The sequence below is a fragment of the Macaca nemestrina genome, chromosome 16, assembly GCF_043159975.1.
Source record: "Macaca nemestrina isolate mMacNem1 chromosome 16, mMacNem.hap1, whole genome shotgun sequence".
Classification (NCBI taxonomy): Eukaryota; Metazoa; Chordata; class Mammalia; order Primates; family Cercopithecidae; genus Macaca; species Macaca nemestrina.
In genome coordinates, this window is record NC_092140.1 from 3568208 (window position 1) to 3580838 (window position 12631).

The 12631-nt window shown below is 49.4% G+C and overlaps 1 protein-coding gene and 1 non-coding gene across 2 annotated transcripts in view; both read right to left on the minus strand.

The window, feature by feature from the left end:
* The window catches only part of LOC105485298 (collagen type IV alpha 2 chain), a 198859-nt gene that overhangs the window by 91635 nt on the left and 94593 nt on the right, over window positions 1-12631 (minus strand). The gene's annotated exons all lie outside the window — the stretch shown is intronic.
* On the minus strand, window positions 310-413 carry LOC112427340 (small nucleolar RNA U13). The gene has a single exon (XR_003018861.1). It is a non-coding gene; the product is annotated as a small nucleolar RNA U13 (small nucleolar RNA).

Consider the following 12631-nt stretch of genomic DNA (forward strand, 5'->3'; position numbering starts at 1 on the left):
GCATCTGGGGCGTCTGAGAGAGATATCGGCGGTCAGCAGCTTGAGAGTCACCTGGGGGCTCATTAGCAATCAGGGCGCTTGGGCCCTCTCCTGTTCTGAATTTTAACAGGGTTCCGGGTAATCGTTCTGCAGTGGTCCCTGTCCCAGGACTGGCCTGGGCTGGCCGCCAAAGTACCAACTACGGGGAGTCTCAGTCTCAGACCTTGTGAATTTTCTGGTCTAGCAGTTTGGGAGTCAAGGGAAGGAGCCTGGGAAGAATTTATATATGTATTTTTCTTTTTGCTTGTTTTTTTCTTTTTAAGTTTTTCATGTGAGATGGGTCATGTGCTGACATCTTAACAAATTTTGAGAGAGGCATGTCTCACACATGAGTGTGAACGCCCCGGCATCATGCTGATGACCCACAAAAGGACAGGGAATTTATATATATGTAATACATATTTTTTGAGTCAGGGTTTTGCTGTTGCCTGGCTGGACTGCAGTGGCATAATCATAGCTCACTGCAGCCTCAAACTCCCGGGTCAAGCCATCCTCCTGCCTCAGCCTCCCAAAGTGCTGGGGTTACAGGCATGAGCCACCTCCCAGTCAGGAACTGATGTCTTCGGCAAGGCCCCCAAGCACTTCAGATTCACAGGCAGGTTTGGGAGCCACAGAGTGTGTCTAATTGTCACGTAGACAGGTGAAGGGACAGCCCCGAGAGATGAGCCTCTCACCCACAGCACCTCGACCCAGTGGTGCTCTGCATGCAGCAACACCTGCTTCCCACGCCCCGAGGGTCCCACGCCCCGAGGGTCCCACGTCACGGTCCGGGCTGCTCCCCACAGCTGAGCACCGCCGGCTCATGTCTCATTTGTGAAGGGAAGGTGGGGGCGGGGGGCTCTGAGAGCCCTGTCTGCTTTGCCCCCAAGCCACCGTGTCAGCTCTGCAGGCTCTGCGAGTCACCACACCCCACCCCGCCATGGCCTTCGGGGTTTTTTGTCCCCTGCTGCCCTGGCACACCCCTTCCCATGCTGGCACAGTGTGCTCCACACTCCAGTCTGCTGAGTGCCTCGCAGTTGGGCCAGTTTTTCTGGAACCTGGGGGCCATGGCACACTCAGCCCTCAATGCCTGCGGCTCTCAAAGGCACGAGAGGATGTGACTCAAGCACGGGCTCTCTGGGGGCATCTTCCCCTCCTCACAACTGGAGGAGGCGGCCAGAGCTCCTTCCCCAAGGCACACTGCAGGGCACTGCCACGTTACATCTCTGTACCCACATTTCATGTGGGACTGCGAGGCCCTTGGAGGTAGGGACCATTCCACATTCACACTCTGTCCCCAGCATCTCTTGCAGGATTTGACACACAGAACACACTCCATGTGCTGCCTGTAAAACACATGCATTATGGCACTGCTATTTACCCCCTCTGCCTGGCTCCAAAATTCATGTTCTTTCCACATGGAATCTTCTATTTTTAGACCACATTTCTGACCATTATAATGACTTCCCAATTTCTGAAGTCGAGCATCAGCAGCTCATGCCGTGGAGGACTTACCCTCTCCTTTGGTCCCCCCCACCCTCCATTCAATTCCTTCATTCACCTTCATCTACGGGAAAACATCATCCACAATCTCAACTCTTCTCTAAGCCCCGTGTCCGCCCAGTGGAATTTATGATTGTTCGTTCCACCAGATGATCTGGTTTTATCACCTGCATTATCAGGGAGAATGTTTTCCAGGCCTCTCAAGTGGAGTCATAAAAAAGGAGACCACCAGACTTGTTTGTGGAAAGGAGGGCTGGGTCAGTGAGGCCCGCGCTCAGCATCTGATTAGATAAATCAGACCATCTGCTGGGATCCCGATAGAAAATGAGGCAAGGGCTCTGGAATGCCAGGACTCCCTCCTCCAGATTTAGTTCTGGTAATATTTGAACCAAGTGTTTTGAGGACAACTGTCAGTGATAAGCCAGACCTGCGTAAGCAATTCAGGGCAGCTACTGTGACTCAAGGGCTTAAAGGTTATGGAGGAAAGGGGTGAGTTTGCCAATGTAGGTCTGTGAGAAAGCTATAAAAGGAAGATGTTTAATGCTTACTGAATGTCTCTGTTTTAAAATCAGATTTCAACCTTATGTCCAAAAAAGACACGTTTTTGTTTGGTCTTTTTACCGTTCCTGTGCCGGGGTATGAGGGCAGCAGACTCGTAGTGACGTGCAGTCCTGGTGGTGAACACGAGGTGGCAGGCGGTAGCATCCACCGGCCCTTGGCTGGAGGCACAGATTTGCAAGCGGCAGTGATGTCAAAGATTTTGAGATTGTTTTGGGTTACAGTGACTCATCTCGGTGGGAGAGAGGGCAGCTCCCTCATTTGTCATGGGGAGCTCATGTCCCATGGGTAAAGTCCTGACTGCAGAGCTCCAAAGATGTCAAAAGAGCACATCGAATTCCATTTTCCTTTCTACAGGGTGGTTGAACAAACTCAGTCACTGATTTGTTCAACGATTCCCTTCCCTTTGACTTGCTTAAAGGAAAGTGTTCCAAATTTGTGTACTGGCGGACCTGTTAGACCCAGCCCATCGCAGAGGTCCATGAGACAGTGTTTCAGGTTATTAGCTTTGGCCCCTGGTTGGGACTAAGCTATAACAGCAGCTGACATTTTCAGGCTCTAGAGCGGTTCACTGTTTGGAGCACTTTCCAACAGTCAGCCTATGGAATCCTCACAAAGAAACGTCTACGAGGTAGGTACTGTCATTGTACCCATTTCATGGGTGAGGAAACTGAGGCACAGAGAGGTTTGGGCCATTCGGCTGCCATATAAAAGAGAGGATTCATATGGGGCTTTTCAAGAGTTCCATAGGGCATTGTCATCCACATACAGAATTCCCTTGAGGAACAGACCTGACTTTAGATTCTGAATATATCTTTTCCACTGATCTTCCTGAAGCGGGAATTAAGCCAAAAGTAGATGGACAAATTGTCTGCGAAAATAAACAATGTATGTCTGGGGTTCATGGAAATCCATACAAAACCAAGCCAGCCACAGTCCTGCAAAGGTGATTTAAGAACATTGCTAAGAATGATGGTTTCCAGCTGCATCCATGTCCCTACAAAGGACACAAACTCATCCTTTTTGATGGCTGCATAGTATTCCATGGTGTATATGTGCCACATTTTCTTAATCCAATCTGTCACTGATGGACATTTGGGTTGATTCCAAGTCTTTGCTATTGTGAATAGTGCTGCAATAAACATACGTGTGCATGTGTCTTTATAGCAGCATAATTTATAATCCTTTGGGTATATACCCAGCAATGGGATGGCTGGGTCATATGGTACATCTAGTTCTAGATCCTTGAGGAATCGCCATACTGTTTTCCATAATGGTTGAACTAGTTTACAATCCCACCAACAGTGTAAAAGTGTTCCTATTTCTCCACATCCTCTCCAGCACCTGTTGTTTCCTGACTTTTTAATGATCGCCATTCTGCAGCTGGAAACCATCATTCTTAGCAAACTATCACAAGAACAGAAAACCAAACACCGCATGTTCTCACTCATAGGTGGGAACTGAACAATGAGATCACTTGGACTCAGGAAGGGGAACATCACACACCGGGGCCTATCATGGGGAGGGGGGAGGGGGGAGGGATTGCATTGGGAGTTATACCTGATGTAAATGACGAGTTGATGGGTGCAGCACACCAACATGGCACAAGTATACATATGTAACAAACCTGCACGTTATGCACATGTACCCTACAACTTAAAGTATAATAATAATAAATAAATTAAAAAAAAAAAAAGAACATTGCTTCTCTGCTTTAACCCTACCCTGCTCCACTGTAGCCATTTCATGGCTCATTAATCCCCCTCCCTGCTACAGAGTGATGGGTAGAAAAAGAAGGTGAAACCCAAACAAGTCATTTCTGTTACTTTTTAGCAACACTGGTCAAAAGGTATGCAGAGGAGGCCCCTGGAGCTGCAGGCTAATATTCTGAAATATTAACACACTCCAGGGAAATCTTTAGACATAACCTATGCTTTCTCTAGCTTCTCTGAACAGATTCGTTGTTGAAAACAGGCTGCATTAGGAAGATTTTCTAAACAGCTGTGGAGTTCTGCATGCTAAAAAGGTTGGCTGGTTAAGCATATTATGAAGCAGCGTTTAGCTGGACCTTGGAGAGGACGAGCTGTGTGTTCCAGGGGAGTTGTGGGAAATCAGGAGGCCACCTCGTGGAGGTACAGGTTCCTCAGGAGAAGGCTGTTGTGGCTGAGAAGACCTGTAGGGAGGCCTGGGTGCTGACCAGATAGGAGCTGGGATGAGACACGGGAGACAGTGGTAGAAGTCCCCGCAGTGACCCCACAGGCGGTGAGCAAGGGCTTATGAACATCGGGAAGAAGGCAGCTGAGAGCAGAAAAGGGCAGAATGGTGGCCATCAGGTTTGTGAACAAACCGAAGTGATTTAACACTGGTCAGTTAAACACGGATTCACGGGATTTGGAGCCCCGTGCGGTCAAGAAGGAAGAGTCCGGATTTGAAGTGCAACCTCGGTTGAATCCCAGCTCTGCCAGTTCTATGACCACAAGCAAGTCACTGCCCTTCCCTGAGCCTCAGTTTCTTTATTTGGGAAATGGAAATATTCACTGATATCACCTGGTTGGGTTTTCTAGGAAAGAACTTATGTTCCTGTTAAATCAGCTCTGATTATCTTTCCACCAGACGGAAGAAAGATGTCACTGTTTTGATTTCTGAAGAAACCAAACTGATGTAACAGTAACATCAGTGACATATTTTGTCGTGAAGAAAACACAAGGGTGTGTCAGTGGCTTCGAATCTGACGTCAAGAAGAAAAGGAAAGATAGGGGAGAAGAACAGGTGCCGGGGACCATGTATGAATGGGAAGGTTTTAGGGAGGTGCCATACGACAGCACCAGTGGCAGAAGCCCACACATCAGATGGTGAACTTGGAGTCCATGTCACTGAACACCAAGGGGCTGTCCGAGAACAGAGTCTCCCAGTGATCAGAATTATGTCTGTTTACAACCAGAAGACACTCTCAGGATGTCAGCAGCAACCTAAGGTATCTAAACATACATTTGGCTGTGAACATGCGAAATTATAAGCTTGGCAACAACGCCTAGAGAAAAACCTGGGCTGACTTTGAGTGTGATGACTGCAAGCCCTGCGAGGGGAGAGAGGACGTGGCCCGTGAGTGGTTCAACAGCCTGGTTTCTTGCTCACGGATGTCTCACGCTCCATGTTGCCTTGAAGCTTGGTGTGAGGAAGGTTAAATGGCGGTGAGTAAAAGCCAGATCCCAGTTCTGTCTTCCTCATCTCTGTCTTTAAAGGTATCTAATATTTTGGAAATCACCTTGCTAGGAATTTGTGCAAAGCTACTGTCCACAGTAACACCGAGTGTCTGATGCTGGTCCTGGAGCCACTGGCTACCAGGGCCACTTGATGGCCCTAACGCTGGCCCTGGGACGGGGTGTATGTGTGGGCCGGGTTTCACCACGCCGGGGTTTATTGTCTGTCATCTCTCTGGTTAACAAAGGGCTGGTGCTATCTGGACATCCTGCGCTCCCCTTAAGACTCCCCGGTTTGGAAGGATTATTTGGGCGAACGCTGAACAGACATCCGCAATTAAAAAAAGAACAACAAACCGCAAGAAACTGATCTTTCTTCAGTCTGGTGGAAAGATAATGCATGGCTCATTTGTCCAGACATGAAGCCTGGGGTCCTGGGTAAGAGGAAACCAAGTGACATTAACGTCCATTCCAGAGAAGTGACTCAGCTGGCGCCCTGTTCTCATGACACAGGCGAAAACAGCCTCCAGAACACTGGTTCTTCCCAATGGCACTTGTTAAAAGAGAAATCAACAGCAGTTTTCATCCACGAAATAGAAGGCAACAATGGAGTGCAGCCGTGCTGCGCCCGATACGCTTCCTGCGCATTTGGTGTTCGCAGAGGTGTAGCGGCAGCAGCGCAGACCACCAGAGATGCATGTGGTTCATTAGGCAGCAAGGAGCATTACGGGGAGAGGGAAACTAGAGACCTAGGGTGGGTCTGCACTGATCACGGTACATTCTTGCTTTCTTTGGGGTTGGAATATCCATATTGTGATTTACCCGCCACAGCCTGAGTGGTCAGCTTCGTAGTAAGATTATTCCCAGAAATCTTCACCCATGATGTTTTTGTGAAATTTTGGTGCAAGAATGTGTGTATATGTGTGCATGTGTATATGTGTGTGCATGTGTATATGTGCATATGTGTATATGTGCATGTGTGTGTACATGTGCATGTGTATATGTGCATGTGTATATATGTGTGTGTGCATGTGTATATGTGCGTGTGTGTATGTGTGCGTGTATGTGTGCATGTGTGTGCATGTGTATATGTGCATGTGTATATGTGCATGTATGTGTGCCTGTGTGTGCATGCGTATGTGTATGTGTGCGTGTGTATATGTGTGCAGGTGTATATGTGCATGTGTGTATGTGTGCCTGTGTGTGTGTGCACGCATGTCATGTGGCTGTTGTGATCTTCTGTTCTCATTATGACCTGAGTTTGTCTCACTGTGAATGTGCTGTTCAGCCAGGCAGGAGCAATGCTGCAAGGATGTTTGGAGCTTTCTCTCTGTGTCCACGCCCGGCCATATGAAAGGCCTTTCACACCAACACATTCTGCTTCCTCACTCCTAAAGGATCCATGACCCTGACGATGGCCAGAGGGCGGCCGTGCATGCCTGGAACTTTGGATACACTGCAGTGGCAACACCTCTCACATTGGACAGGAGCGGGAGAAGGGGCAGAACTTGGGGATGGTGCAGCCAACTATCCTGCCCTCACATCCCAGAGTGCGGGTTCACTCTCTTTTCGGGAAGCATGGTGATGGGGGAAATTTTTCTCTATTCAAATAGAACCTGGACATATTCCAAAGCCATTTCCTGCCCGCCATTCACACCATGGCAAGCTGGTTTCTGGCCTGACACTCTTCTCCAAGGGTCTGCAACGCCACCATCCCCAGCTGTGAGGGCACCTCCCTGCCCTGGGGACCCTTGTGGCCCCAGCACGGCTGCCTTCCCTCCCTCCTGGAATGGGCTCCTCTGGTGGCCACAGACCCGCCTGAGTTTCTCCTCACACCTCTGGCCCCTTCCTGATTCCTGTTCTGCTGAACGTCGGAGTTTTGCTGCTCTCTTTCCCTCTGAACTCATTAGGTGGGATGCCTCATTCACACCAAGCAGCTTCAGTGAACGCTCAGAGGCAGACGGCTCCTTCCTCCCTCCTGGATGCCTCTGATGAGAGGGTCTAGAGATACTTTAAACTCAGCAGGTTTCAAGTTGAACTTCTTACCTCATTTCCTCCAACCTTGCTCTCAGCAAAACTCCAAAAAACAGAAACAACCCCCCTTTCCTTCTCTGCTCCTTAACTCAGTGAATTGCAAGGCCCTTAAGCCGGGCTTCAGAACCTGACATGGGGGAGACACTGCTGACCCCCGTCCTCATACTGCACTAGGAGGGCACTGATTCCAATGGGCTTTCTGCCAAGCGTCTCTGGAGTCTGCCGTTTCCTCTGCATTCCCAGCACCTCCTTCCTGGCTCTGGACTTCCTCCTTACTTGCTTGCGTTAACTCTGGAATCGCCTCTGCGTACCCCACCCCCCTGCACCCTCACGCATCCCCTCTCTTAGCTGCCTTCATTCAAATTCTGAAATCCAATGTGCTCTCCAATTCCTTTCTAATGTAAAAACATGAAGGCCCCTCTGCTCCCTGCAGAGTGAAAGTGGGGCGGGTGGGTGTGATGCCCAGGCCTCCCGGTGCTGCCTGTGCCACGGGGCGGGTGGGTGTGATGCCCAGGCCTCCGGGGGCTGCCTGTGCCATGGGGCGGGTGGGTGTGATGCCCAGGCCTCCCGGGGCTGCCTGTGCCATGGGGCGGGTGGGTGTGATGCCCAGGCCTCCCGGTGCTGCCTGTGCCATGGGGGGGGGGTGGGTGTGATGCCCAAGCCTCCTGGTGCTGTCTGTGCCATGGGGGGGGTGGGTGTGATGCCCAAGCCTCCTGGTGCTGTCTGTGCCATGGGGGGGGGTGGGTGTGATGCCCAAGCCTCCTGGTGCTGTCTGTGCCATGGGGGGGGGGTGGGTGTGATGCCCAAGCCTCCTGGTGCTGTCTGTGCCATGGGGGGGGTGGGTGTGATGCCCAGGCCTCCTGGGGCTGCCTGTGCCATGGCTTTCTAGGTGCAGCTCCTCTCTACCCTGCACTCTGGTGGCAGGCGCCCGCATCCATGGTCCCTTGCTGTGTCTGCTGACATCTCCACAGCTGTGTGGCGCTCTCCTCGCTACGCTGGCCTTTCCCGCGTTTCTCCTGGTGAACTGAACTGAGGCGTCATTCTTCCTCGCTCATTCTTCAGTGTCCCAGGAGGGAGCTTCTCCAAGCCCTCTCCTGCAGGGGTGGACCCTCCCACACCCGCTTTCCCACCGGAGCAGTGCAGTGCTGCCCTGGGCCAGAGAGAGTGCTCGTGAAGGGCTGGTTTCATGGTCAATGCAACTAAATATCGATTATTTGAAATTATCTCCTTCATCCCACTGGGTTTATACCACAGAGATTTCCAGCACCATGGAGAAGCATTGCCTCACAGCTGCCCTGCCCTCTTCCCTGGGAAGGCAATCGGGGTGGGCTGCGTGGATACCAGCCACCTTTTGCAGGATGAGCCCCAGGAGCAGGAGACCCTGCTGGGCCCCTGAAGGCATAAGGGGAGCAAGGCAGACTCCGGTCCTCTACCTTGCAGCCCGCAAGATTCAATTCCTCACAGTTTACCAGTCCTCAAGTGTTTAGTAATCACCAAAGGAATTAGGACTGCTGCCAAGGAGACATACACACACACGCACAGATGTATACATGTATACTTCTTAAATTTAGAAGTGTGAAGAATAGGTAACGGAGAAAAGACATGAGAGAGAACAAAATGTATGAATTCTATTAGACGTTAACTTCTGGCACTGTAGTAGGAAAGGCATCTCGGCTAATGTATAAATTACCAAGAAAAAAAAAAAGTCCCACTAAAAAAACCAGGTACTCACATCTAAATTTCTAATTAAATTACAATTACTTTCGAAGCTCATCCCCCACAGAGAAACTTCCGCTGGGATGTGCTCTAGGATAGACCTGAGTTTTGCTTCTACTGGAGCCGGTCATGCAAGAGTGAGAGGTGTCCGTTTGCAAACAGAACTGCATGCAGGGTACTGCTGTGAATATACTGACATGCTCCTGCTTCTGCCGTCACCTCCTGAAGACCAGACAGCCTGTGAACCTTGATGTGTATTTCCAGTCCTGTGCAGGGCTCTCAGCCTGGGACTGCTTGGGGACTACACCTCGCCCACTTCTCCCCGCATCCGCATTGATGAAGGAAGCCATCAGTGACCGTAGGGGCAGCAGATCAGCTTCTGCAGGCCTCTCCAACATTTCTCTGATTTCTGACAGTCCGCTGGTTATGAATGACAATGTACTATCTGGTTTACATTTGGGAATTATGGTGAATGCTGTCATAGAATTTACTGGCTGCTCAGTTTGGCAGTGATTTCTTTGAGCCAAATATTACTTTGTCATGTAAGACAGTAGCACTTTCTTGGAAGCTGTGGATGTGACGTGCCAGGAAAGAATCCAGGCGGCAGACACTTGATCACTGCAAGAGCGGCCATAGCTTCCCCCGATCGTGATTCATCAGAAAATGACCTTCAGCCACAAATGTGCTTCATTTTTTTCAGTTGTTCTTCACTCACCTTCCCAAGCTCATTCCCAGAGACCCCAAAAATGTGCTGCTGGGCTGATACCAGCAGGTTCCTGGGATGCTGGCTTAGAATCCACTGAGCAGCACTGAAACCAAGGCCACCTGCTAGTGGGCAAAGGACATGAGTCACTCTCCCCTCTTAGAAGACCCCAGAAACCAAAAACCAAGGGAAAAAGTGAGCTGACTTCGATTAGTATATAAATTGTTCAACATGTAAGTTGTCCGTACCTGCAGCTACCACCTCTTCACAAAAAGGGCAACTCAACCACGTTCACCTCCACAGAGCCAAGATCAGGTGAATGGGCCTGGACTGTGGGGCCATTCACATCCTCCAGCCTCTCCCCCTGCCTAACTTGGAGGTCCCCTCCTGGTATAAGTTCTATGCCCTTCTAGGAAAACGTTGGGTGATGGAGAAGGGTCTGGGAGCGGAGCAGAAAGCCAGAAGGGGCAGGAAGGGGGAACCCTGCTCTCATGCTCCTGGGGTGGGGCCCGCGGGTGGGTCCCACACCGGGACCCACTAGTGGACGTTTCCTGGGACACAGACTCAACCCAGGTTTCCAATGGCCTTGTCTAACACATCATGAGTCCCACCCTTCCCGAACCTCCACGATATCCACCAGCGTCTATTTTGTGTTGGTCCATTTCCCAGCCATAGTTCACCTGTTGACCTCTGAAATAATCTGCTGCGTTTGGATTTTACATGGATTTTCTAAAACGTTTCTCTCTAGCCCAGCTCTCCCTCCAGGTACCACCCTCTTCTTCTTCTCTCTTCCCAGCATGTTTTAATTTTATTTATTTCTTTATTTAATTCTGAGACAGTGTCTCACTCTGTCACCCAGGCTGGAGTGCAGTGGCACGTTCACAACTCACTGTAACCTCAACCTCCTAGGCTCAAGCGATCCTCACTTCTCAACTTCCTGAGTAGCTGAGACTACAGGCATGCACCATCATGCCTGGCTAATTTTTTTGGATTATGTTGCTTACTTAGGCTGGTATTGAGCTTCTGAGCTCAAGTGATCCACCTGCTTCAGCCTCCCAAAGTGCTGGCATTACAGTCATGAGCCACCATGCCCAGCCCCAACTCATTTTAAAGATGGTGTGGATTCTACCTTCGTCTCCCAGAGGCACTGGGTCCTGTGGACCACTCCCTCCTCCTAACCTCCTCTTTCTCTGGGAGACCTGCCTGTGGCTCCTTTCCTGTCTATCTACTTGGTCTTCATTTTCTTTTCAGGGGTTCCTTCCTGGACTGCCTAATCAGTACTATTTCTCAGACCCACCTCCCTGGTCCTGGTCTTCTTCTTACACACACTCAGCAATGGTGGGTCCATATGGGGACCCTCCGGTGAGCCGTGGTGGCTCCTCCTTGTTGTATTATACTCCCGGCACCTCCCTGTTGGCCTAGCACAAGTCATGCCTTGTGTCTTAGCTGGGAACAGCCTCCTGGCCTCCCCCTGCCAGGCAGTGAATTCTGAGAGAGTAGCTGCCTGATACAAGTCTGCACTCCCAGCCCATATCACAGAATCCTTCACACAGTAGGTCTCAGCATGTTCGCTGAGTATATGAATGATTGGAACACACTGATTTTTATAAGTCTGGTATTGTAGAGGAGTAGCAGAACCTTCAAATATGAGTCTGCATCTAAATAGCTCAATTGACCCAGAAAGTTTACCTTAAAAAGGCAATGAGCATGACTAAAATAAATCTAAATACATCATACTTACATTATTTGCTAGCTTTTACTCCTTTGTTTTGAGCAGTAACTGCTGTGGTCTGAATGTTTGTGTCCCTCCAAAATTCATGAGTAGAAATCTGATCCCCCAGTGTGCTGGCATTAAGAGGTAGGGACTTTGGAAGGTGAGTAGGTCCTGGGGGTACAGCCCTGGTGAGTGGAATTAGTGCATCTCTCAAAGAGGCCCAAGGGAGCCTGTTGTCCCTTCTGTCATGTGAAGACAGAGCATCAAGGTGCCATCTATGAAGCAGAGAGCCCTTACCAGACACCAAATCTGCTGGTCACTTGCTCTTCAACCTCCTAGCCTGCAGAACTATGAGCAATAACACTCTGTTGTCATCAATCACCTACACTTAAGGTATTTTTGTTATAGCATGAACTATGAATGGACTGAGACAGAAATTGGTACTAAAAGTAGGGTGCTGGGGTAACAAATACTTAAAAATGTAAAAGTGGCTTTAGAACTGGGTAATGGGTAGGGTCTGCAATAATTTGGAGGTATGTGCTAGAAAAAAATCTACATGGCCATGAACAGAACCTTAAGGGTGATTCTGATGAGGGCTCCGAAGAAGGGGGGGGGGGCTGTAGAGAAAGCTTCAACCATCTTAGAGATTCCCTAACTGGTAATGATCAGAATGTTGGTAGAAATGTGGACAGGAAAGGCCATTCTGATGAGGTTTCAGAAATAAGGAGTATGTTACTGAAAACTGAAGGGAAGGCCATCCTTGTCACAAAGCAGCAAAGAATTTGGCTGAATCATGCTCATCTTCTTGTGTTTTGTGGAAGGCAGACTTCTGAGTCATAAAATGGGATATCTGGCAGAAGAAATATCTAAGCAAAGTGAGGGTGTGGCACAACTTTTCTTGACTGCCTATAGTAAAGTGTAAACAGAGAGAAACACATTAAAGATGGAATTTATCAAGAAAAAGAAAGCAGAACTGAAAGATTTAGAAAATTCTTAGACTGGCCAGGTAGTAGAAAAGTAGAAAACATGTTCAGGAGAGAACATCGAGATTGTAGTAAAGCAAACATTTGATAAAGAGATGAGTATGGTGGAAGGAAGCCAGATGCTGCTCATCAAGACAACTGAAGAAGGACCTCCGGAGGCAATCTTTGGGGCTGCCCCACACATCTTAGGTCTAGAATGTCA